At 41.2% G+C, this 27,257-nt stretch overlaps 1 long non-coding RNA gene across 1 annotated transcript; it reads left to right on the top strand.

The window, feature by feature from the left end:
- Nucleotides 1–2,213: 2,213 nt before the first annotated feature.
- On the top strand, nucleotides 2,214–26,926 carry LOC142827199 (uncharacterized). Its single transcript, XR_016348876.1, has 2 exons — nucleotides 2,214–4,413; nucleotides 24,533–26,926. It is a non-coding gene; the product is annotated as an uncharacterized LOC142827199 (long non-coding RNA).
- Nucleotides 26,927–27,257: the final 331 nt, after the last annotated feature.

The following is a 27,257-nucleotide window of genomic DNA, read 5'->3' as shown; positions in this document are numbered from 1 at the left end:
GGTTCATGATCTCCACACTAGATAGAGGAATGTGGCCATCTATGGCTGCATAGCTGCCACCATGGGCAAGAAAGGCCACAGGCGCACCCAGGAGCAGGTGCACTTCAAGATAAAATTGCTGCAGCAGGCATATGCCAGGGCCACTTGAGGCAGCTCTGAAGCAGGGGCAGACACCTGTTGCTACTTCACCACCCTGGACTGCATCCTGGGGGGTGGTGTGATCTGTGCCACCCTGGGGGGCAGTGAGCCGGGACTGGAGGGCCCTGACCAGGGCGCAGAGGAGGAGCCACCATGCCAGCAGGACCCCCAAGCAGTCCCAGGAGAGGAGTCAGCAGGGTTGTCCAGGGAGGCCACACCATGTAAGTGTTATCACTGTCCCCTTCCTGGGGGGGCATGGGCAGGGAGACTAAGGACCGCGTGTGTGGCCCTTGCTTACCAGGCATCAATCAGCAACCTGTGCACGTGCGAGCACGTGCCATGCCACCCCTGGGCAGGTGGCTCCAGCTGCTTGCAACACAGGGGTCGTGGCCTGATAGACACATGCGTATGTGAAGAGACTCGACATGCTCCTGACCCCAGGGCGGGACACAGCAGGGTGCCCTCCCTTCACAAGCTCCCTCTAACATCTCCTCCCCCACCTCAGCCACACTATACACAGCACAAGGGCCTGGGTGTGGTCTCGGGGCAGCTCCCACTCCCGGGGATAGCCGGACATTCCAACCATGGCCTCTGTGCAAGCACAGTGGCTCTGACAGTGAAGGGGACAGTCATCCTCACCTCACAGAGTGGGGCTGGGCTTCATCCACTGTGTCCCCAGGGAGAACTGACCACTTCTCTTCTTTCTCCACAGCTGCACCAGCTTCACGTGCAGGGCACACCACTCCACTCAGGACATCCTCCCGCACCCGAGGGCTCAGCAGGTCCACCACAACACTACAGGGGTACTGAGACCAGTGACATTGGATCCAGGTATGGGTCCAGGATGAATGGGAGTTCCAGCGGGAGCTGCTTGCCCATCTGCAGACCCTGGTGCAGACCGTGCTGCCTTGTGCCCCTCCAGTGCCTGCTGCCTCCCCAGTTCCCACTTCTCCTCCCACTTCTTCTCCCCCTCCCGCCTCTCCCTCCTCAACCTCTTCACCCTTCTCCTCAATCTCCACACCCTCCTCCCCATCCCACCAGGGATGCCAAGGCCCCCACACCCACCGTGCTGGGAGACAGTTGTCCTGGTGAGACTCCCACCCTGAGCCCTGAGCTTCCCTTCCCCCTTCCTCCCCTTGCTTTTCCCTTCCAGCTCCCTCCTTCCAGTTTCCCCCTCCCCTCTCTAACCCCATCTTCTCCCCTCTCCTGCCTCCTTTTCCCAGTCTCATCAGAGTTTCATCCCCGCCAGTTTTGTTAAATAAAGAGAGTTTATATTTTTGAAAATACGTGTATTTTATTTGTCATCAGGAAGGGGTGGTTAGGGAAGGGTACATTGAAGGCAAGAAAGCAGGGACACCTGAGAACTGGTTGCCCAGGCGGGGGGGGGGGGGTGTTCCTTTAAGCACAGGCCTCAGATATCATCAGGCAACAGCCACACGAAGAAACTACTTACCTGATGCCCTAACCCTGACCTGGTTTCAGCTGGCCTTAACTCCGAATCAGTGTCCACTCAGTGTGGATGTGGTATTTTGAAATAGCAAAATGCTATTTCAAAATGCATTTTGTGTGGCGACACGTTATTTCGAATTAATTATTTCTAAATAAGATATTTCGTAATAACGCTGTAGTGGAGACATACCCATAAAGAATGGGAAATGATTATCTAGGAAGGAGTGCAGCAGAAAGAGATCTAGAGATCATAGTGTGCCATAAGCTAAACATGGGTATGTCTACACTACCCCGCTAGTTCGAACTAGCGGGGTAATGTAGGCATACCGCACTTGCAAATGAAGCCCGGGATTTGAATTTCCTGGGCTTCATTTGCATAAGCCGGCCGGCGCCATTTTTAAATGCCGGCTTGTTCGAACCCCGTGCCGCGCAGCTACACGCGGCATGGGCTAGATAGTTCGAACTAGCAAGCCATTCCGCACTATCTGTACGCCTCGTGGAACGTGTAGCCGCGCGGCACGGGATTCGAACAAGCCGGCATTTAAAAATGGCGCCGGCCGGCTTATGCAAATGAAGCCCGGGAAATTCAAATCCCGGGCTTCATTTGCAAGTACGGTATGCCTACATTACCACCCTAGTTCGAACTAGCGGGGTAGTGTAGACATACCCCATGAGTTAACAGTGTGAGACTGTTGCAAGAAAAACAAATGTGATTATGGGATGCATTAACATGAGTGTTGTAAGCAAGTCGCAAGAAGTAATTATTCTGCTCTACTCTGCACTGATTAAGCCCCATTTGTAGTATTGTCCTGTTCTGATCACCACATTTTTAGAAGGATGTGGACAAATTGGAGAAAGCCCAGAAAAGAGCAATACAAATTATTGAAGTTCTATTAAACATGACATCTGAGGGAAGACTGAAAGAATTGGGTTTGTTTAGTTTGGAAAAGAGAAGACTAAAAAGGGACAGCTTTTTTTTTTCTAAAAGGGTGTTTCAAGTAGAAAGAAAAAAAATATTTTCCTTAATTCCTGATAATTGGATAAGAAGCAATGTTCTTAAAATTCAGCAAAGGAGGTTTAGGTTGTACATTAAGAAAAAAAAACCCTTACTGACAGAGTAGTTAAGCACCGTGTGACGGGGCGAACAGGCCCGGCACTGCAGGGCTGGGAGTAGCCCAGGCCCAGCTGGCTGAGAGGGCCCCGCCCTTCCGGCCCTGCTGGGCATGCTCCCAGCAGAGGCCAGGTATAAAGGCAGAGGGAGCCCAGCAGGCAGGAGGATAGCTGGGGGAAGGAGGAGACCAAGCCAGGCCAGTGTTTGTGCAGCCGCTGGGACTAGAGCCGCTGCCAGTGCTGGACCCAGACACCAAAGAAGCAGACCCCGACTCCAGGAGACCGGAACCTGCCCACAACCCCAGCAGGTACTGCCTCGGAGGACAAGGGGTCCCCGGGGAACCGGGGCGTGGTAGGAAGCAGCCCAGGGCAGGGGATACAAAGTTTGGCTCAGCGTGTATCGGCCCTGATAGAGGGGCCTGGACTTTGTGTTGGGACATTGATACCGTATATCCCCGGATAGAGGTTCCTGAACTTTTGGGGACTTTGGGGTGCGGTATGGGCCCGGAATGAGACGCGGGTCAGTATAAGGGGTTCAGCAGCCCCCGTCAGGGGCGTACCCCCTGACACACCGTAATAAGTTGCCTAGGGAGATTGTGGAATCTCTTATCACTGGAGATACTTAAGAGCAGGTTAGATGGACATCTATCTGAGATGACCTAGATAGTAGTTGGTCCTGCCATGAATGCAGGGGATTTGGGCTTGATGACCTCTCAAGGTCACTTCCAGTTCTAGTATTCTATGAGTCTATGCCACTGTACAGTATATTTGCAGTGATATTGACACCAATGCACCTGTGAAATGCAGAATACTCAAAACACTAATATTTCCCAGATTTTCATTTGGCAAAAGAAAATGAGATGGTAAATTCAGGTGTGCTTATAACAGGATACTAGCTAGACACAGTAGTTTTCTAAACATTACTATGTTTCTCAGTGCATGATGCATGAAATGACAACTAGAAGAAATGAGAGCAGAGATGAAGTTGTTAGTGTTGCAAATTGCACTCTGAATTGTATTCATTTTGATTTATAGGCCTTTGAGCATTAGATCGCCTGGCCATTTCAATTTTGGTATCATAAAATGACTGGAGACTCCTATTCTTTTTGCAACCATCGCCATGGTTCATGTATTTAGTTTAAAATATGAAACCAGAGAGTCTTTTTTTGAGGAACTTGTTTATTCTCAGAACCATTTCCTCTACACCTCTTGAACTCACTTCATGCATCCAAATTATTAGCAACACAGCTTGAAATTGAAAAAAATATGCCCTCATCAATAGACACCATCAAGACACTTGCATAGCTAAATAAATTGTATAATTTTATTGTAACTCTGTTCCCTATTGTCATCACTTGTCATAGTCGTGATTGTTAAAATCACTGGGATAGATCTGTGTTGTCATTGTGAGAAATTCCTGTATTTCCAAAGGTCATGGAAAACAACTAGATTTGGGACCTCGCTTGGGTTTTGCATACCTCACACAGGGTGGTAGAAATTGGGATAAACTAGCAAATGAGGATGAAAAAACCTACTACAATGATTACAGTACAAACTGTGCTGGAGTGCTGTATAATTTATTCCTGTAGAGAATTCATCATGGGGACTAAAAGTGGGAAAGCAAAACATACAACTGGTGCAAATTGTCATATCTGTATTCTCTTCAGGCTTTGAAGTTGAAGATCTACAGAGGATCTTCCCTGGAATCCCTGCACAGTGAGCTACCTTTGAATTTATGCAAACTTTTTATAAACAGACAAATATCTTAATTCACTTTGGTTTCCTTTAAACAAAATTGTGTATCAGGAATTCTCCCTAGCTACTTCATTTTTATAGCATTTGTTGTCAAAACAAGATAATATATAGGTATCAAGAGAAACACTGCTATCCTATGAGGGAAAGTCAAATCGCTTGTATTTTTCAGTGATTTCCAGATACTATAGTAGCTTTTTAAAGTCAGAAAAACAAGATAGAAAAAAATGGTACAACCAGGCTTTGTTAGCAAGTCACTTTTGAAATGTAACCTTTACGCCCTAGAAGAGTTTCAGGAAGAAAGAACAGTAAGGTAATAACTGTGAGCGTCTCTGACTACTTTGTGATACTCAAAATTGAGGCTGATATTAGAGGGCACTTTAACTATGGACAATCCATTACCCAGTATTCCCATCCAATTAAATAAAATATAAACTTAAGCTATTGATGATCAGAAATTAATCATGCAAACCATCCACATTCCTGGAAGATACCATTTTCATGCATCTTAATACACAAACATTTCTTTACTTCCTTCTTTGACTTTATTAATTATGGATGTGAATAAAGTGTACTCCATGATGATGATCATATTACTACTTAATCATCCATGGCATATTTCCCTGACCTACATAATGTGATCATTCTAGAGTCAGTCAGCTGAACACAGGGAAGCATTAGACCGTGTACAGTCACACAAAGACTGTCATTTTCAAGTATTCCCATAGGTTCACCTTTGCAAAATGGAGCATCATGGCATAATTGCACTTCATCAGTTCAGTAGCCTAGTGTGTATTGTAACACACATTCCTTTTGCCACTTAACTTATATGTTTTAACTTGAAATGGAACCAAAATCAAGAACACCTTATTAGTGCTGTGTTAGTGTTATTTAAGTCTACAGCAATTCTGCTCTTGCCTGTTTGCTGGTGGCATACATGATTTTCCAGGAATAAGATTAGTATGTTTCAGTTTGCAAATGATTTTCCTTAAAGTAGTAGTAGTAATAATAGCTTTTGTATTGTGGTAGCCCCTATCTAATATATATCATGTGCCTTAGTCATCATTCTAGGTACTACAATGAGAATAAAACATTGAATATTTTCTTTTCTCCACTCTTTAAAACTATATTGGCTATTAGATTACAATTCCTTTGGTGTAGGGATTGTTTCTTCGCACGTGCATGTACAGTTTCTAAAACAATGATGTCCTTACCTTGGGATTCCTCTGCAGTCACTACAACAATACAAATGCTAAATAGTAACAACTATTGATTATTTTTAAAAAGAGAACAACTTGGAGTGTTGCTTCATGTAGCTCACCATTTTAGTTTGCTGCTCATCTAAGCACAGTTATCATGAATGTCTAGTATAGTTGCAGCTCAGTAATAATAGATATAGTCCAAAGTATGTTTGAATTACAAAAGGAAAATTAATCTGATTTTTCAGCTTTTGAATTCACGTTCTCAGATCTCTAATTTTTCCACATACCAAAAATATACATTTTTTTTGGTTTGTTTCCTGGAGGTGACTGGAGAATTTTATTAGTTCCTTTTTTTCTTTATTTTGAAATAGCGAGAATTATCTTATAATTCAGAAAGGGCTGGCAGTTGTTATAAGATGAGAATACAGAGGGAGCATTGTTGTCCTAGGGTTCCAAATGTTGTCTGCTACCCAAAAGTGCCACAAAAATGTATGTCCAGGAGAACTTATATTTATTATTAATTAGGTTCTCAGTCTTCTTTTTTTATGGACCACTTGAAAATTACTGAGGGTCTCAGGAGACCACTTAATGATCTTTCCAACTATTTTAAAGCACTTGTATAAAAAAAAACCTTATTAATTAAGGTATTGGTTCTATAATTAAAAGCACAGAACTCATATTTTAATATCGGTACTCAAAAACTTACAGTGGAATTCAGTTTTTATAAGCCCTGGAGCACATTAATACATGACTTGGAGTTTGCATAGATCCCTGCTTCAAAGAGCTTGCAAATAAGATCTTTATTCTATGAAATACCTAGCAGCACTCCCACCAAATCTTGAACTGCTTGCTACTTAAGAGTCAATGGGACTACTCTGAAAAGCCAGAATTATACCAGCTAAAGATCTGCCTTGATGGTTTCTATACCTCTCCTCAACCATAACATAAATCAGTAGTCTGGACAAGTGATTTCAATTAAATTTCATCAGTAGTTTTAGAGAGAGCTGTCCCTTCTCCCCTCCCCAGCAGTTACCAAGGTGGGGCTGGGAAAGGAGGATCTCTCCATCCCTTGGTTGCCCCCAAGCTGAGACTGGGAAGGCGAGGCGGGGCCTCTCTGGCAGCCACAGACCTGGAGCTGGGGAATATTGCCTCTCTCTGGCAATCATGTCTCTACACATCCCAAATTCCCCATACTTCATCTTCTCACCCCCTCCCAACCTGCTATTTCCCACGCCCCCCCAATCCACTTTACCCTCTCACCTACTCTCCTATTCTCTCCCAAGGTCACCAGCTCATCTTATATGTGCATCTTCTTCATGATCTGGGCATCTAATTAGTGGAGCAATGCCTATGCATCTCCACTAATAAGGTGGGCATCGCTTCATTCCTTTGAGTGCAGGCACCCAGGTGTGTACCTTAGAGGGAACTATCCTTCTATGAACAAGTTAAAAATTACTTAGAAAAGTTAGATGTCTGCAAATCACCAGGGCCTGATCAAATGCATCCTAGAATACTCAAGAAGCTTATAGAGGAGGTATCTGAAACTTTAGCTATCATCTTTGAAAAATCATGAAAGTCAGGAGAGATTCCAAAAGCTGGAAAAGGGCAAATATAGTGCCAATCTATAAAAAAGGGAAATAAGAACAACCTAGGAAACTACAAACCAATCAGTTTAACTTCTGTGTCAGGGAAGATAATGGAGCAAGTAATTAAGGAATCCATCTGCAAACATCTGGAAGATAATAAGGCGATAAGTAACCAATCTGATAACTTTCTTTGATAGGATAATGAGTCTTGTGGATAAGGGAGATGTGGAAGACATGTTATACCTAGATTTTAGTAAGGCATTTTCCATGGTCTTGCACAATATCTTTATCAATAAACTAGGGAAATACAACCTACTTGGGGCACAATAGGGTATATCTAAGGGTATGTCTACACAGCAAAGTTATTTCGAAATAACAGCACTTATTTTAAAATAACTTTCTTAGCGTCTACCCAGCCAAATCACAATTTTGAAATAAATTCAAAATAGTGGAGCACTTATTTCAAATTTGGTAAACCTCATTCTGCGAGGAATAACGCCAGATTTGAAATATCTATTTAGAAATAAGTACTGTGTAGACACTTATTTCGAAATAGGGGACCTCCAGCCTTCCCAGGGTTCCCTGGTGGCCACTTCAGCCTCAACCAAGAACACTTCTCTCCTCCCCTCTGCTCCCTGGAGCCCTTAAACCTGGCCACAGTGCCTGTGCCAGCTCCAAGCCTGCCAGCCCAGAGCCAGCAGTCACTGCCCCAACCCAGTGGCCCGAAAACATGAGCCAGCAAGCCACTGGAAGCCAGCCCTTCCCCACTCCCCAGGAGCAGTCTGCCAGCTCTCAAGAGCCTGCCAGGACCCGAAGAAGGCGGGCATCTTCCTAGTCCAGGGTGGAGATCATGGACCTTGTTCAGGTTTGTGGGGGATGCCCCCAGCGTCCATGATCTCTGCACTAGACAGAGGAACGCAGCCGTCTATGGCAGGATAGCTGCCAGCCTGGCTACCAAAGGCCACATGTGAACCCAGGAGCAGGTTTGCATGACAATCAAGTTGGTCCGGTGAGACCCGCAACCCTGAGCCCTGAGCTTCTCCTCCCCCTTCCTCCCCTTGCTTCCCCCTTCCAGCTCCCTCCTCCCAGGTTCCCCCTCTCCTCTCCCATCCTCTCTTCTCCCCTCTCCCGCCTCCTTTCCCCAGTTTCACCAGAGTTTCATTCCAGTTTTCACTCCCCCCCTCCAGTTTTGTTAAATAAAGAGAGTTTGTGTTCATGAAAATACGTGTATTTTATTTGACATGAGGAAGGGGAGTTATGGAGGGGTAAGTGGAAAGACATGAGGGAGGAATGAGGCACAAGCCCCCAGAGGGGAAGTCCACTCAGTGTGGATGTGCTATTTCAAAATAGCAAAATGCTATTTCGAAATGCATTTTGTGTGTAGACGCGTTATTTCGAAATAGGCTATTTTGAAATAATACTGTAGTGTAGACATATCCTAAGGTTGTTGCATAACTGGCTGGATAATCATTCTCAGAGAGTAGTTATTAACAGATCACAATCTTGCTAGAAGGGCATAACAAGTGGGCTACAACAGGGGTCTGTTTTGGGACCAGTGCTGTTCAATAACTTCATCAACAATTTAGATAATTTTATAGAGAGTACGCTTATTAAGTTTGTAGAGGATACCAACCTGAGAGGAGTTGCATGAGTTTTGGAAAATAGGGTCAAAATTCAAAATGATCTGACAAACTAGAGAAATGGTCTGAGGTAAACAGGATACAGTTTAATAAGGACAAATACAAAGTACTCCACTTAATAAGGAACCATCAGTTTCACACATACAAAACAGGACACGATTGTCTAGGAAGCAGTACTGCTGAAAGGGAGCTAGGGGTCGTAGTGGACCACAAGCTAAATATGAGTCAACAGTGTGACACTGTTGCAAAAAAAGCAAACACAATTCTGGGATGCATTAACAAGAGTGTTGGAAGCAAGACATCAGAACTCATTCTTCGACTTTACTCAGGCTAATTAGGCCCCAGTTGGAATATTGTGTCCTGTTCTGGGCACCACATTTCAAGTAAGAGTTGGAGAAATTGGAGAAGGTCCAGAGAAGAACAATACAAATAATTAAAGGTCTAGAAAACATGACCTATGAGGGAAGACTGAAAGATTTGGGCTTGTTTAGTTTAGAAAATAGAACACTGTAGGGGGACATGATAGCAGTTTTCAAGTATCTAAAAAGGTGTTACAAGGAGCAGGGAGAAAAATTGTTCTCTTTGGCTTCTGATGATAGGGCGAAAAACAATGGGCTTAAATTGCAGCAAAGGAGGTTTAGATTGGACATTAGGAAAAACTTCCAACCACAGGGTCGTTAAACATTGGAATAAAATATCTAGGCAGGTTGTGGAATCTCTATCACTGGAGATATTTAAGAGCAGGTTGGATAGACATCATTCAGGGATGATCTAGTTAGTGCTTGGTCCTGCTGCGAGGGCAAGGGACTGGACTTGATGATCTCTCAGGTTCCTTCCAGTTTCAGTGTTCTTTGATTTTATGATCCATGGACTGGAGCTCATGAACCACTGGTTGACCATGGACCACAGTTTGTGAACTTCTGACTTAGAGGATCTATATTAAGTTTCCTAAGAAAAATGACTATGGCAGACAGGTAACTAGCACATTTCCATGAAAACAATTCTTGCTCAAGGTTATTTTCACTTCTCAGTTTACGTGCATCACTCCTGTGGCTAGGTCTACATAGAAGATAAGTTAAAATTAAGATATGCATCTCCAGCTACATTAATTGTGTAGCTTGAGTTAAAGTATCTTAAATTGAATTTTGGCGCTGTCCACAGTGTAGGAAGTCAAAGAGGCATTCTCTATTTGACTTCCTTACTGCTCCTAGGAGCAGGATTACTGGCATCGATGGGAGCACCCTCTCAGTAAGAATTAAAATACAGGACTATGTAGCACTTTACAGACTAACAAGATGGTTTAGTGTGTTTTCACTATACCTGCTAATTCAAACCCCGGAAGATCGACTGCAGCAGCTTCAATCTTTTCCGTAGTGTAGACATTGCCTGTATGACCAACACCACCCTGAGAACTATGTAAATCCTTCTAAGCAGAGTGTGGAAGAGTTTTGTGACATAATTTCCTACTCAAATTTCCTAACTTATTCAGTGGTACATGTAGTATTCCATGTATAAAATAGTCCTCTATCCCACCTGCCATTTGCATAGTCATTTCCCACTCCATAAATACTTGTTATCTTTCTACCCCATCTCGCATACATATTGCCATTGCCCTTCTGCTCTACTGGCTGTATTAATAACAAGCTGCCTCAGTCTGTCTCTGGGTGGGTTGGGTTGGTGTGTGAGGAATCTCTTCTGAGAATGATAGGAATCAGATCCCTGTGGTTTTGAGGAGTGAAACTTTTTAAAGAGGAAAGTAATTCATTGTAAATTGTGACTAATTTAGGTGAAATGTATGCATAAATATCCTTGTTCACTTGAGAATACAGGTATTTATACAAGGAACATCCCCTGTATGAACAAATCGCACTTAGCTGAGTCTTTGTGAAATGCAAATAAAATGAGTCCACCACCTACAAAAATTGAATTCAAATGGAAAAGCATGAGCACTTTTTGCAGTATTCAATCATCAACTGAGAGATTTTATGAGAGTAGTGACCTATAGGCACTATCAATTACGTAGTATAGTAAATATTTTAAAAAATATTTTGGGGAAAAAAAAACCTAATAGTACATACAGAGTCACCCCTAGGGGAAGTGTGTGGCCCAGGACAACCCTTTCTCTGCCTCAGGCTCCCTCCCAGCCATCTCTTCCTGCCCTTGCCCCTCTTCCACTCCTGCCCTATACCACTCTTTCTCTTTCCCTAAGTCGCTTCCCCCAAGTGATGTAGCCAGAGGATTAGTGTGGGACCTAGCACCTGCAGTAGGGATTAGACCTACCTGTACACACACTGGTGGTGGCAGGAAGCAAAGTGACCCAACATCAGCCTGTTCCGCTCTGCTGGCTTCCAACCACGTTACTCCATTTCCTATTTCCAGGCATTGCTGGGGGAGGGGTGATTCCATCCCTTCTCCACCTCCATAAGCCCCGTGGCATGTCTAGGAGCTGGGGGAACAGAGTGAGCTGAGCTGGGTCACTCCACTTCCTACTGCTGCCGGTGAGTGAAAGTATAAGCCTGACTCCTTCTGCCAGCGCCAGGCCCCCCGCTAGTCACCCAGACTGCCATGAGCTCTGTGTGGCCCAACCAAAACATAGATTCTGGGGGCATTGCCACAAAACATCTGATGGACAGGACAATTCTGGTATGTATCAAAAACCTATCTGTCCTCTTAAGATTCTCTTATGACCTTTTTGAGGAACAATTTCCAAACTCATGATTTGAAATTCTTTAGGAAGAAAATGCAATACGAATGTGTCTTTGAGGATCAAAATTCAATACCTGAATTTGAGGATCCATGAACAGTGGGGAAATTCCAGAGGACTGGGGAAAAAAACTGTTGTTCCAGTATTAATAATTGTAAAGTGGATGAACTGGGTAACTATAGGCTTGTTAGCTAGACACTTATACTGGGGAAAAAAATGGATTGTGGCATAATTAATTCCATTCAATGTGTTTTTTTTGTGGAAACTAGATCTTATGAAATAAAAGTTATAATTTTATTGGAGGTTAGTTTTGTTTTAAAAAGGCAACAGTCCCTTTAAAATAATAATATTTAAAATAATATTTTTACGGTGCTGAATGAGTTTGGGCACCTCCAAGGTTCAAAGACTCATAGACTCATAGGCTGTGTCTACACTGGGCCACTTATTCCGGAAAATCAGCCACTTTTCCGGAATAAGCTGCGAGCTGTCTACACTGGCCCTTGAATTTCCCGAATAGCAATGATGCTCTACTGTACAAAATCAGCCGTTATTCCGGAAAAACTATTCTGCTCCTGCTCGGGCATAAGTCCTTATTCCAGAACACTGTTCTGGAAAAGGGCCAGTGTAGACAGACCAGTAGTCTTTTCCGGAAAAAAGCCCCGATCGCGAAAATGGCGATTGGGGCTCTTTTCCAGAAAAGCGTGTCTATATTGGCCACAGACTTCCGTTTTAAGCAGTTCCGGAAATTCATGCCAGTGTAGACACAGCCATAGACTTTAAGGTCAGAAGGGACCATTATGATCATCTAGTCTGACCCCCTGCACAGTGCAGGCCACAAAATCTCACCCACCCCTCCTAGAATAATCCTCTCACCTAGGTAGCTGAATGGGAACTTGTCTGGCATTTAGGCAAAATCCTGATGTGAAACTAGTCCTTGGTCTTAAGTGAGGAATTGACTTAAGAGTGCATGACATTTTGATGAAGAAATTAGCACTGTACAAAGTCAGCTCATTCAACATGTTTACAACTAAGTAATCAGACTCAATAAGCACTTATACACATGAAATCATTTCCTAATTTGGGAATTCCTAGCAGAGTCCCACAGAGATCTATTCTTGGTCTGCTGCTATTCAATATATTTATCAACAATCTAGAAGATAACATAAAACCCTTTACTGGTAAAACTTACAGCTAATGCAAAAATTGGTAGACTGGTAAATGATAATAAAGACAGATCAGGTCTACAATATGATCTGAATTGGGAAAGTCACATGATATCATACCTTCAAAAACCCAAACCTCAGATTCTTTGTCACAAAGTGCCTTTTGGTTAATTTATAGTTTTACAACAAATTCACATGAGATTTGTGGGTAGTCACAAATCACATTTCAGGATGAGGGGTTGTATTTTAAAAGCAGTTACTGTGAAAGGGTCTCTTAGGGTACATGTACATAGCAGAGTTATTTTGGAATAAATGAAGTTCTTCTGAAATTACATAGTCCTCATCTACACTATAAGCAGTAATTTTGACATAATGTCAAAATAATGTCAAGCTGTAGGACTTCTTACTCTGACTCCTGTAACCGTCATTTTATGAGGAATAAAAGAAGTTGAAAGAAAAGTGCTCTACCTTAGACTTCCTGCTGTGTAGACAGTGCCAAAAGCCAAAATAAGATATTTCAACGTAAGCTACACAATTGTTGTTGCTCAAACTGTGTAGCTTATTTTGGCTTTATCATAGCTGTGCAGACGTACCCTCATGGTGGATAACCAAGGGTGCATCTATACAGCACCCTTAGCATAACTTATTTTGAGATAATTTCAAAATAGCTTATTTTGAAATTGGGTGCTGTCTACACAGCACCCAATTTCAAAATAAAATACTGTTCTGACAAGTCCTTTAACCCTTGTGGAATGCGGGTTACGGGGACACCAGAATAGCTTGCCCATTATTTTGAAATATATTTTGAAATAACAGACTTATTTAAAGACCCAGAATTGCTATTTGGGATACTTCGGTATCCCAAAATTGCCCTGCTGTCCAGACATAGCCCAAATGAACATAGCCCTGGGCAAGCAATGGCTAAAAGATGATTACAGTGTTTGGATGTGTAAATGGGATTACAAGTGCATATGGTATTAATTCAGCTATTACATGAAAAATGCAAATTTGATGTCTTAAATTTTAAAAGGATTTTGATGAATTGGAGAGAGGTTAGAAAAGAGCTACAAAAATCATTTCTGAAAAGCCTGCCTTTCAATGAGAGTACATCTAAACTACGTGCTATTTTCAAAAGAGGATATGCAAATTCGGTGGGAGCTTTCGAAAGTGAAAGTAGCCTGGACACGGATTTTTGGGAAAAAAACCTTTTTTGAAAAAAATGCACAAATCTCATTTTTTTTAAGGAAGAGCGGTTTTTTCGAAAAAGGCTTTTTTCCAAAAAAAAAAGGCGTCCAGACTACTTTCACTTTTGAAAGATCTGCTTTCAAAAGTGAGATCGGAAGAAGATATACAAATTCCTGCAAAATTTGCATATCTGATTTTGAAAATAGAATGTAGTCTACACATGAGATGTCCAGCAAAGACACAAAAAGATTGTCTGGAAGCTGAATCTAGAAAAATATGGATTAGAATTAAGGTACAGTTTTTATCACTGTGAGTAATGAAATCGTTGGAACAATTTACTTTGGCACGTTGTATATTCTCTGTCATGTGAAATCTTTTAATCAAGATTAGGTATATTTCCAAAAGATATGTTCCAGCATCACTGACCTTTGATGTCAGAATCATTTGGCAAAATTATATGGTATATGTTATGCAGGAAGTCAGATTATATGCTCAAATGGTTTTCTCTGCCCTTAAAACCTATACATCTATTAAATATTTATTTATCCTTTTTAATCTTAGATTCTATGCTTGTACAAGAGTATCAGGGAAAAAACATTTTGTAGTGGTTCTGGCATCACAAATGAAGCTTGGATAGTTTATAAAGTTACCAGAGCCCCATAGTTGCATTGTTTTCCTGCAGCATACCATAGCTCATCCAGGGTGACATCAGTGAGAACTGATGGATATGCAGCACTTCTCAAAATCTACCTCTTTTATTTAGAAATGGAACTCAGGATTTAGCATGCTACTTTTGAGAATCTTGTTGTGATAGGGTGCAGTCACAGAAGACCCCTTAACATTATTCTTTAGTGTACTGATCATGCCACTGAAGCCTGCCTTCTTGCTCTCTAGGAATCCGCGCCATCCTGTCCTGCTGGGCCAGATCCTCTGGTTTCTCCCAAACAAAGCACAGAGTTGGGGTAACTACCTCCTTACAGAGCAATGGGGACATTAAATTACTTCAGCTCTGGAAGGACACAATTCTAGGGCATAGAATCCAGGAAAGTTGGGTTCCCAAAAGAAATCAAAAGCCAAATAAATGCATCTTTTTCTATGTAAAACTTTTACATAGTGGGTATGTCTACACTACAGTTTTGTTGGAAAAACGGCCATTTTGCCGACAAAACTTGAGGAAAGTCCACACTGCAATTGAGTTCTTCCACAAGAAAATCAAAAGAATGGAGGGGTTTTTCCAGCATTGGTAATCTTCATTCCATGAGGAAGAAGTCTTTTTGAGAAAGAGCTCTTTCACAAAAAGGCGTGTGTGGATGGGGGAAAAGGAGTTATTTTGGAAGAAGAGGAAAGAAGAAAAAGCACAGGTGCCCTGGTGGCCATTCTGTTCATAGCAATCACAGTTTACATGCAAGAGTACATCCATTCAGTCCGGATGCTCTCTTTCGAAAAAGCAGATTGCTTTTTCGATGCATTTTTGCAGTGTGGATGCTCTCTTTCAGAAGAAGTTTTTTCAGAAGATTTTTTTCCAAAAAATGCTTCTTCTGAAAGAAGGCTGTATTCTAGATGTAGCCAGTGGAAGTTCATCAGGTAATCTCCTTTATCAATGAAAGAGACATGCATATTGGTTGCTCCCCACCTCCAGGAAACAAATAATTTACACTGGGCATGATGAGAAACAAAAGTGTTTTTATTAAATACAAACAGTAGGATTTAAGTGGTTGCAAGTGAAAAGAGACAGATCAAAGAAAGTTACTAAATTAAAATGAATTGAAATGCATAGCTAGTTCCAATTCTCTAAGGTCACTTCTACACAGCAGGGTTAAAGCCAAAATAAGCTACGCAATTTGAGCTACATCAATTGCATAGCTTAAGTTGAAATAGCTTATTTTGGGTTTTGATGCTGTCTACACAGTAGGAAGTCCAAGAATGAGCATTCTTCCTCCGACTTCCCTTGCTCCTCATAAAATAAGGGCTCTATGAGTTGGAGTAAGGAGTCCTCCAATTCAACATTATTTTGACATTATGTTGAAATAACCGATTGTAGGTTAGACGTGGACTATGTTATTTTGGAATAATGTTAGTTATTCCAAAATAATACAGCTGTGTAGATGTACCCTAAGAAACTTTTTACATGAAAATTCTTATCCTAAACAGCTGGTCTTATTTCAGTTTAAATGAAAGTTGCGCTTTTATTCACAATTGGATCCATGTCTCCAGCCCTTCAAAGTTCTTTGTTTATTCTTAGAGTATGCTAGGCAGTTTCAAAAGCCAGAGGAAGACAAAAGGGAATTGCTTCCTATTGCTTAAACAGACTTTTCCCCAGGGTGGGAATCCTTTGTTTTTCATCACCCCACTTCCCCTTTCCATGGAAAAATACCGGGTTCAAAATGGATTTCAATACCAGGTTTTATGGTCCCATGTCTTTCTAGCACCAACCACCATTTGGGCTTATAAAACAAACAAGGCTGTTCATAAGTCATTGAGTTGACCATTAAATCTTTAGGCTTCTGGGGTACCACTAATGGCTCTCATTAGCACATTTAAAGCTGTACATAGTTTCATGCTTCATATTTCTAACTTCACAAACAAAAATGATACATGCACACAAAAATAGGATACTGTATACATATCCAGCAGATTGTAACTGTAAAATTGATAAGTAACATGACCTGTTTTTCATAAAGCATTTTTTGATATGTATAATCATATTGACGAGCCAGTTCCCATAAGTATGGGTGAACATCACACTTGTCTAGAATTAATATAAAAAAATTGAGCGTTAGAACTTTGGAGTCAAAGTGCATTCTATGTCTTAAAGAATCTTTGGAAAAAAATAGACTAACCGAAATACAGGATGTTTTCTCACAAAGGCGGTAAAGTAAAACAACTTTTTCAACTTCAACGAGGAAATAATATGAAGATTTTATTCACATCCTAGTATGGAGTCTTACTGTGTTTTGCCTTGTTTTTTATGAAAAATTGGCTTAATGATCAGTATTCCTTAATAGGCTAATCTCATTTTGTTACCTTGGGAATAGGGTTTAGTATTTAACTACCCTTATTATATGTTTGTGCTGTGTTAGTTCTTCAAAGCCTCAATCATAAAAGGGCCATTGTGCTAGATACTGTACAAAAAAAAGAGTCAATCCATGCCTTAGAGAACCTGAAAAAAAAGAGCCATAGCAATAGGGAAATATGCACACAAATAATTGAAATTATATTGAAACTGAATGAATGGTTGGTCTCTGTTAAAGTGAAGGGAACTTGTGTCCTATAACAGCACAGTTAGTAATAATTGTGTATTGTGTAAATATCCTTCACTTTGTTGCAAATCAGCCGTTAGAATCCCCCAGTTCCATGTAAGGGACCAACAATACAGCTGCCTCATAGTTTTATCCCTCTCTCCAGTCTATTCATTGATCCCAGCCTGGTTCTCTCAATCTCATAATTATTCCTTGCCCTTCAGAAAGACTTAACCATTTTCTCATTCTGCTTTTGGGGTAGTTTTTAAATTTGATTTACAAAAAATACATTTTATTATTCATTCCATTACTCTCCCTTCCACACATAGCTTTCTTTTCTCACATTAAATAATAAAGTTTGGATATTTGGTCTCATGGGGAAGAGAAATGTTATTCTACTGATCTCATGTGTGTCTCTCGCCCTCTAAGCTCGTTTGTTATTGTCCCTTTTTAAGAAGATGGGGAATGAGGATGCCACTGAACCATCTTCTGACAGTCAATGAAGAAGTCTCCAGAATTAAAGCTGGGTGAATATTTGTTCTCAGTTCTGCCAGCAAACCAAAAATTAATGGAAAAAAAATTGGTTTGGTTTGGTTCCAGAAATGTGTAGAAAGAAATATCAAACAGTCTTTTAGTGGCAGCTTCAGAAAATACACATGTACATGTTTCCTTTTATACATCAATCAGGGTTGAATTTCAACTCTGAAACCAGATCTCCCCTCCTAAGTGAATATCCTAACCACTAAGATAGAAGCTACTCATTGAATCCAAGGCCAAAAAGGACCACTGAGATAATGTAGTCTAATCTCCTGTATAACACAGCTGTAGAAGTTGCTCAAAATAATTCTTGTTTTAATTCTTCTGGAGTAGGTTACTGTCAGTTTCTCCTGGTGAAGCTGTTTCATATTGTATAAATATTCACTAGGCCAAAGAGACATAGAGTGGTGATTAAGGCATTTAGATGGAAGGAAACAGATGTGGAATCAGATCCTTCCACTAAATCTGAGAGAGAGAGAAGATTTGAATTAATATCCCCTAACTCCCAGGAGAGTTCCTTGATCACCAGACTAGAAAGTCACTGTGGGTATGTCTACACTACCCTCCTAATTCGAACTAGGAGGGCAATGTAGGCATACCGCACTTGCAAATGAAGCCCGGGATTTGAATTTCCCGGGCTTCATTTGCATGAAGCCGGCCGGCGCCATTTTTAAATGCCGGCAGTTCGAACCCCGTGCTGCGTGGCTACACGCGGCACGGAGTAGCTAGTTCGGATTAGGCTTCCTAATCCGAACTAGCTGTACTCCTCGTTCCATTTACAAGTGCGGTATGCCTACATTACCCTCCTAGTTTGAATTAGGAGGGTAGTGTAGACATACCCTGTCTCTGTTGTCTTTTCCATCAATCAAATGGTTTGGTAGCACTTTATAGACTAACAAAACATGTAGATGGTATCATGTTTTGTTAGTCTATAAAGTGCTTCCAGACCATTTGCTTGCTGTTTTTTTCTGTAACAAACTAACTCGGCTGCTCCCTGAAGCTCCTTTTCCACCAATGAATATTGGTGTATTTATATAAAGTGGAACAGCTTCAATGGAAGAGAATGAGAACAAATTAGGTTGTTGGCTAGAGTACTTACCTGGCTAATAACAAGATTCTCTAATTTCAGACCCCATGAAAATAAATGTTGAAGTATTTATACACATACAAACACACACTTTTCTGAAGCTAACCCTGAGCATCTTTTCTTCCCAACTGAAGCTTAGTTTAAATTTTAAAATAACTTGGGATCAATGGAAAATGTGTTTTTTCCCCCCAATGAACTGTTAGTTAAAAAAATGCATTCAGCTCTCCTCAGAATACAAGAGTGAGACAAGGATATTCTACCACCTGTATTTTAACATCTGTAATTCTTGAACTTTCAATTTATTTATCCAAAAAAGATCTGGTACCTAGTGGGGAAAGCAAATCAGCCTGTTTGCCATGTTCAGAAAATTCTGTGTATCCATTATGAATGATACTGATCTTGACTTGGTGTTCAAACTTAAAAATAATTATCTTTGGATTGGTTGTAATCTTGACTCTGAAGGCATTTTGTTACAATGAGGTTATATATGTAATTGGAAAAGGATGGGAATTTAAAAGGAAGTTGAAAAGCCAATTTAGATTTACTGTACACTATGCATGCCTGCTACAGTATATAAGAGCAAGTTAATTTTGTTATTTTACTATGCCGGCAATAGCCAGTGACAAATGGCACTCTCTTCTCTGTTGAAAGTGGAGAACACAGACTAAGTTCTTGGCTGCAGCTGATCTGCAAAGAGCAGAGGTGATGTATGTGGAAAGGAGACTGAAAGCTCACCATTGGTGTCCCCAGGTTTGTTCTGTTTAAGGCTAGTCCTCCTGTGTGGTATTGGAACAGGTGGCAGAGGAGGGAGTCGAGTAAGGGCTTGTCTACACTACACAGTGAATTGACATTGTAGCAATCAATCAACCAGCAGTTGATTTATTGTGTCTGCTTAGATGTGATAAATTGATCTCTGAGCACACTGCCATTGATACTGGTACTCTACCAATATGAGAAGAAAAATCAGCATTGACAGGAGAGCAGCCCACATTAACTTTACCACACGCAAGATGCTATGGTGATTATGTTGACATTAGGTACTCTATTTGCGTAGCTCAAGTAGATCGACAGCACCAGTAAGAGTAGACCAGTCCTGAGAGACCAACAAATCTCGGAGTTAATCCTTATACCGGAGTTATTCCCTTAGTATTGGGGCCAGACTTCATTAGCAGGGTAGCACAAAGTATCCTGAGAGGAAAATCTGGTCTTAGACCATAAACTGTGGTCCATAATAGGATATTCAGGAGCAGCTTAAATGGATATTTCCTTAATCTCCATGAAGAAAAGGGTGTGAACTGCAAGAGGAACTAGATATCTCCTTCAGGTGTTACTATTAGAAGTGCTTTAACAATGTATATTAACTTCATAAAATTACTGTATATGAGACTCATATCTTTCCTAGTGATACCATCATTAATACAAACAGCAGATAAAGAAAGAGGGATGGAGCACTTAATGCTACCGTTCTGCACTTTTAACCAGCAGTCGTCATTAGGTATCAACTGAAGGCAATCCTGAATATCTGCAGCATATTCTTTTTGGCTAATTTTGCTGGCAGTGATAAATTACAGTGGGACAGTGTAGCAATTATTTCAAGGGAATTCTGGTTTATCGTTTTCAAGTGAAGTGTTTCAGCAATAATTTCACATTGTGTGTAAAATGAATGAATGAAAAATTAAATCCAATGGCAGGTAGATATAGATACATATGCAGTTATAAATATGCACATGCATACCTCAATTTGGAATGGGAAATATGTAATTAGATAAGGAAGAGGATCAATAATAGTTTTGAGCAAAAAGTAAGAATGCAAAACCATGCTGTAATCTTCCCACAGTCCAAGTAAATTTAGCTAGAGTAATGAAAATTCCAAAACCATAGAAACCATTGTATGATAGCTGCTATAATGTAACATGTTGTTATATAAAGCCTGTCACAGGCTTAAATGGTTATTTACTTAAACCCTGTAAACACTGAGCAGATGCTGCTGGGTTCAGATGCTGCTATTGGAAACAGGCCCTCTTCTTTCTTATAAGAACTCTTTTGATTTATAGGCCTCAAACAGGAGTGCACTGATCTTATCTGAAACATCTAAAGTAATGAGATTAGCAGAGAGAGAAAAAACAAGCAGATAGCATTATATAGCATCTTTAGGGGGCAGAATCACAAGGAATTCAATTTGTGCCAATCTAGTAAAAATTCAGTTACCACTGCCTATCTTCCAAAGTATAGAATGCCAAAAGAACCCAAAAGAACACCTTTTGAAATAAGAACAAGCTTTTGAAAGTCCACGCACATGATTATTTTCAGTCCCTGGAAAAATCATAGAGGGGATCCTCAAGGAATCCATTCTGATGTAGTTGGAAGATAGGAAAGTGATCAGGAATAGTCAACATGGATTCACCAAGGGCAAGTCATGCCTGACAAACCTGATTGCCTTCTATGACAGGGTAATTTATCTGTGGATATGGGGAAGGCAGTGGATGTGATATTCCTTGACTTTAGCAAAACTTTTGATACCGTCTCCCACAATATTCTTGTCAGCAAGTTCAAAAAGTATGAATTGGGTAAATGGACTGTGAGATGGATAGAAAACTGGCTAGCTAATCTGGCTCAAAGGCTATTGATCAAAGGCTCAATGTCTGGTTGGCACTTGGTATCATGTGTAGTGCCCCAACCTGTTTTGGGGCAGGTTTTGTTCAACATCTTTATTAATGACGTGGATGAAGGGATGGATTGCATCCTCAGCAAGTTTGCAGATGACACTAAACTAGGGTGAAAGGAAGATACACTGGAGGGTAGGTATAGGGTACAGAGTGACATAGACAAATTGAAGGACTGGCCAAAACAAAAAAATTGGATGAGGCTCAAAAAGGACAAATGTAGAGACCTGCACCCCCAGATGGAAAAATCCCAAACACTGCTACAGGCTGGGGACCAACTGGCAAATCAACAGTACAGCCAAAAAGGAATTGGGGATTATAGTGGATGGGAAGTTGGATATGAGTCAACAGAACCTCTTGCAGCCAAGAAGGCTAATGTCATATTAGGGTGCATTAGGAAGAGCATTGACAATAGATCTAGTGAAGTGATTTTTCCCCTTTATTCAGCACTGATGAGGCCACATCTGGAGCATTGCACCCAATAACCCTCCATTATAGAGAGGATGTGGACACATTGCAGAGAGTCCAACAGAGGGCAACAAAAATAGTTAGGGGGCTGGAACGCATGACTTATGAGGACAGGCTGAGGGATTTGGGTTTATTTACTCTACAGAAAAAAAGAGCGAGGGGGGGACCTCAACTACCTAAAGGGGCATTCCAAAGAGGATGGAAAGAGGCTGTTCTCAGTGGTGACAGAACAGGGAGCAATGGTCTCAAGTTACAGTGGGGGAGAATAGTAGGAAAAACTGTATCAATAGGAAGGTGCTGACACACCAGAATAGGTTATCTAGGGGAGGTGGTGAAAATTCCAACCATAGAGGTTTTTAAGTCCCAGTTTGACCCAGCCCTGACTGGGATGATTTAGATGGGATTGGTCCTGCTTTTAGCCAGGGGTTGAACATGACAGATTCCTGAGATCTCTTCCAATTCTGTGATTCTGCCCAGGAAAAAAGGTATTTCCAGGGCTGCAAGCTGTTTTCTTGCAGTGAATTCCCCAACGGGGTAGACTGCCTAAGCAGGCCTACTAATCTTTTCTCCCCCACAACAGTAGGCAGAGTAATTGCCACTGTTAAGTTACCACACAGTTCATTCTAATAAACTTACTGGAATTGGGGTTATCTCTAGTAAGGGTTCTAGCCTACGAACAGTTCTTCAAACAGTATATTGTTTTCCTGTGTTAGAAGTTCATAATTCCTTTTTCTCAGAACGTGAACCACTATGCATTGTAGAGATACTTCCTTCATTCTATTTGGAACTTTTGATCCTGGTAATAGATAATTAATAAACCAAAGATCTCTTCCTTTTGAAGGTCAAAACTTAAAATTGTAAGGTCCAGAGGTGGGCATTTGTATTCCCCTCCTTCCAAATATTTCCTAGGAACTAACATATCATTCTTGTTAGAGCCAATTATTTCAAAATGTCCTTTTAAGCTCATAATACTTCATAAGTTTGGGATTAATACATCTTCAAGACAAGTTGCATAAATCACCCATAAACATTTCCATGTCTAATGCTATGAGGTCCTAAGATACATAAACTTAATTCAAAATGGTTTGACTTGACTCAGTAGTATTTTTCTAAGATATTGTAGGAAATTGCCATGCCTGTTGCACAGGGATCTTGTGGGAAAAATAGTATGTGATCGTGTCATTAAAGACTATATTATACCATATATATCCTGTGGGATTTAATTAAGGTCTCACAGGTAATCTTAATTCTGGCACTTTCTAACTCCCGGGTGATTGACTTTTCAACTTTAATAATGGTTGGTCTTTTAATTCTGTGTGCGTGTGTGTGAGAGAGAAAGAGACAGAGAGAGATTCCTTAGTTTTTTAATGTGGAAATACGTTGACTTGACTTGAACTAGTGATGTTATTGGTAGTGTTGGTCCTCTATAAGCACCATCACTAAAAGGCAGTGGGACACTCTTTTGCCTGTGTGTATCACAGATGTTTGCTGACAGCAGAGCAATAGTGATACTCAATAATCTAAGGTTCAATTCCAGGCTCTGAAGGGGAGTGTTCTCCAGTGGGCACAAACTGCTCTGCCTTGTCACTTCTAACCCACCTGTTCCATCCTGTTTCCTTTTCATACCTCTCTTCTTATCACAATTCCATTCTCATTATCTAGCCAGTCCCACTGTTTGCTCCCTGAGCTTGTCATCATGACCCCAGTATCCAAATTCCAGTCACTCACTCCCAGATGATTATCCAGTCTGTCTCCCTCCTCCCCCCCCCCCCAAACCTGGCCTCTAGTTAACAGTCCCATACTCTCCATCCCTGGTGGCTCCCATTCTCAGTATCAAGCAGAAAAATTGGAGGGAGAGAGAGAGAGCCTTGCAAATGTGTTTAATATCAGAATGCTGAAACCCAAAAAGAGAAGCTACTATGCAGAAAGATGGGGAAAATTGCTTGGGGAAAAATGGAAAAAAGGATTACAGGGAAGGAAAATTTTCAGAAATGAAAACAGAGAAGGAGACATTGGTAGAAATCCATAGCAATTATGTTAAATATATTATGCTTTTGATCTCAAGGATTCCTACAAAGGGTAATAAAGAATAAGAATCTTGAAAGATCACTCTACCTATACGCTGCATGCATATTTTGATGATTCTGTGTTTTTGTTTTCATTTATGGTTTTTTTGCTAAAACCTAGAACAGTTAGAAACTTAGAAATGTTTAAGGTTCTTCCCTCTCACACATTTCAAAAATTCTATTTAAAAATCTTCACTTCCATCTGCTATGAACAGTTGGTGCTAAGTAGATAACAATTAGAATGTTTTCTTTAATGTCTTCCATTTTGGTGATGTAGTGTCTTTAATTTCATTCTCAGCTAAATAAACGTTAAAGTACAATTGTGCTTAGGTTAAATTATTATTATTACAGATAGTTACTCCTACAGTTAAATTCCCTTTTTCAAAAGCCATCATTTAGCAATTGTCAGAAGTAAGTCTGACCATTTTAGTCAGATGTGATCATATTCATATTGGCTTCACCACTGGACTACAAATTCTGGAATAAATTGGTGTTCATTGTCTGAAGTCTTTATCTTGTCTGTCTCTTTTTTTTTCATTTTAGCACAAGCAATAAGAAGCCTTCCCTAGCGCACAGACTGCATGTCACTCAGACCACATCTATGCTACAAACATGGAGACACATAACCCTGGAGTGTTTGTAGAACTAAAGAAGAACCAAATGTGAGGGAAACATGATGATTTCTTGGAAGGCAGATCTCAGTGGGACATAGCAAGAACCAGTTCAATAGTGACATTCACAGAGCAGCTGCATATGGTGGAGGGTAGCTTCTTGGCCTGAGAAGTAAGCACTGACTGATGGGATCACATTGTGATGAAGGTTGGGGATGAGGAGCAGTAGTTGCAGAACTACTGAATGCATAAGGCTGAAACATGCAACCCCAGGTTGCCACCGGTCGAACAGGAATCAATTTGGAGTCAGGAAATCCACCTGAGAGGAGAGCTGTTGTGCAGGCAATTAATCATGGGTGAACTCTGACAGCTATATTTGTGGTGGGGGGACAGCTCCAGCCAGGACGCCAGCTCCGCTTGTGGGTTGCAAATTCTATGCTTGCCAGAGGACTGGGCCTACCATGGAGTTACTGCTGGCCCGGGAGAGGTGGGGTAGTTGACATTCCCACTGTTTCTCCAGGCCTCACATAGGAACCTTGAACACTTAATATTTGTTCCTGTGTGGTTATGTGGGTGTCGCTTGTCATGCCAAGACAGGATAACTGAGTGGAGCTGTGCGTGTGTATCTGTGTATTTGTCCTGGTCCCTTTCTGTGATGGTGAAAGAAATGTGAAGACTGAGAGGGCTGATCCAGCCATGTGTGCATTCATATGGCACATCTTATACAGGCTGAAGCCAATTCCTCTCATTCACTGGCTCTCCCCCCACTGCCTGGGGTGATGGGAGCTCCTGTGCCTCTGTGTCCCTGTGCATTATTGGAGCTGCTGCTGATGATGGACGGGATTAATTAGGGAGGCCCAGCTGCTGTTGTCCACTGTGATGACTTGAGTGCAACAGTTTTGGCCACTCTGGCACTGGACTTGATAGCGCTACTTTTCTGGTTCCTACATGTGCTGATGTGGCCATGTTTCTGCTGGGACTGCTGCAGCTCCAACTGTATGTCATGGGGTTTCCATTTCCCTGCCACATGGCACAAAGACATGTGACAGCCCAGAAAACTCTGGGACTGATAAAAACCCAGCACTCGGGGTGGCTGGGGGATGATGAGGTGAAGAAGGAGGAAGTAGTCAGGTCAGGGCCTTCTGACAAGGCCCAGCCTACTGCATTAAGTTAAATGCACCAAGTCTCATTCACCTGACCGTGGATGTCCCTTGACACATGGTGCTCTGGGTGGTCACCCATACATAAACCGGACCTGTTTGGAAGAGAAATGCCTCCTTTTCCCCCTCCCCCGTCCCAAATCCTGTGCCCATGATGAGGCAATGTGCAGCACATAATAGATGATTTTGCAGCACTGGGATTCCTGAACTGCAATGGACAGTAAGAGTTGACATAAGGAACACAGTATCTGCACTCACATTGTATCAATCCCATTATGTCAACCATGATTCAGTCCTGATTGTGGAGGTGGTGTTTCAATATAAGCCTAATAGGCTGCTCAAGCAGTGAGAGACCAATGTGAGTATAGACGCACAAACGATTTGATTGACGTAATCTGCCTTACATCCAACTAACTGTGTTGTGTAGCCCAATACTTACCGACAGGCTTGACGCTACTGCCAGATTGCCCTCACCACGTTGTTTTTAGCAGCTCACTCTCAAGTGTCTTTCAGTTCTACCTCAAGCACATTTTACAATTTTTTAAAATTTTTAAGCCCCTTCACTCTAGAGATTTTGAAGCTCACATCTCAAATTTTTCTCATTTTAACCTTTTTTGCTAATTTTCTTCTTACCTCCATTTACCAACGTGTCACCTTTCTCCACCAAGTTCTGGATTATATTAATTATCATGTAAACTAAAAAAAACAAACAAATAACTATTAACTTCTGCGTACCTTGTTCCTCTGATAAGTTGATATAAGAGTTCAATACTGAAATGCAATTCTTCTCTGGCTTCATGTCTACTGAGAGGATTAATTATAGAATATTCAATGCTGCTATAGAGCAAACCTCCAGGGTTAAAGGATTATCTTACTCCCTGCTCACCCTTAAACCAAAAAAGATTGCATACTGTAGGAAAAAACCCATGGGTTTTTTTTTCTTGTTAACATGATTTGGACTTGATAGACTGGACCAAATTCAGAAGTGATGCCTAAAATAGAGTAAGCTAGACTCCCTCCCTTCTGACAGTGAATCACATGTTGGAGCTGTTCAAATTAATCTAATTTACGTGCCTTAAACTGCTCAAAAACCTTTGTTAAAGTTTGGCTATAAATGTTGAAATGATTGCATCCAGTATGTTATTAAATCTGCACAGTTGGACCCCCAGTAATTTCAATCAGTGCTATGTGGATGTAAAGTAAGGGCCTCTATGTGAGATTTTGCAGAACAGGGAAAACAGCTTTCTCTCCCTCTCCCTCAAACACAGCACAGATTAACTACTTACAACACTGTTTAACCTCCCAATATAATTTCAAAAAATGAAAACTTCTGATGCTTTAATAGCTTTAAAATGCTATCAAAGTAGGAATTACAATTAAACCACACAAGAAAATATGAGATCACCTATCACATCAATTTATGTTGAGCACAATACAGTGACACAGAAGTGTGTAAATCATTGTTCTATTTTCTTGCTGTAGCCACTATACAATACA

This window comes from Pelodiscus sinensis, chromosome 2 (assembly GCF_052426305.1).
Source record: "Pelodiscus sinensis isolate ZL-2025 chromosome 2, ASM5242630v1, whole genome shotgun sequence".
Lineage (NCBI taxonomy): Eukaryota > Metazoa > Chordata > Testudines > Trionychidae > Pelodiscus > Pelodiscus sinensis.
The sequence above is the reverse complement of the archived record's forward strand: the minus strand, read 5'-3'. Positions and strand labels throughout refer to the sequence as shown.